Source organism: Plasmopara halstedii (assembly GCF_900000015.1).
Source record: "Plasmopara halstedii genome assembly, contig: Scaffold_3060, whole genome shotgun sequence".
NCBI lineage: Eukaryota > Oomycota > Peronosporomycetes > Peronosporales > Peronosporaceae > Plasmopara > Plasmopara halstedii.
Genome location: NW_020189964.1, coordinates 1,689,384 through 1,689,784, shown reverse-complemented (window position 1 = coordinate 1,689,784; position 401 = coordinate 1,689,384).

Below are 401 nucleotides of genomic sequence, written 5' to 3'. Positions count from 1 at the left end.
AGAAGTCAGGAAACGGACATGGGGTCCGCAAGGCGCGAGCAGGGCTCGTCTCACGCCGATGGTGCGGCTCGCCTTCCTCGTCGTCGACCACCTCCACATCCCCAACGAAGCCACTCGTCACCGTTAGAGTGCACGATGCGCGACGCTCGGGCTCATCGAGCCTAGGATTTACAACCCTCAATGCTGCGGAGACACGGTCCGACATGGCACCTTGTGCGGAAGATGAAGCTGGGCTCAGCCCGTGAGCGCTGTCGGAACCAGCGAGACTTGGAGGCTTCGGTGTCATTGACACAGGGCTCATTGAGCACGGAAGTCGTTTCGTTCCGACGCAGTGTCTAACGGACACGCAAGCCTCGTTGACGCAATAATCGATTGGAGCTTTAAATGCTCTCAATCTTAAT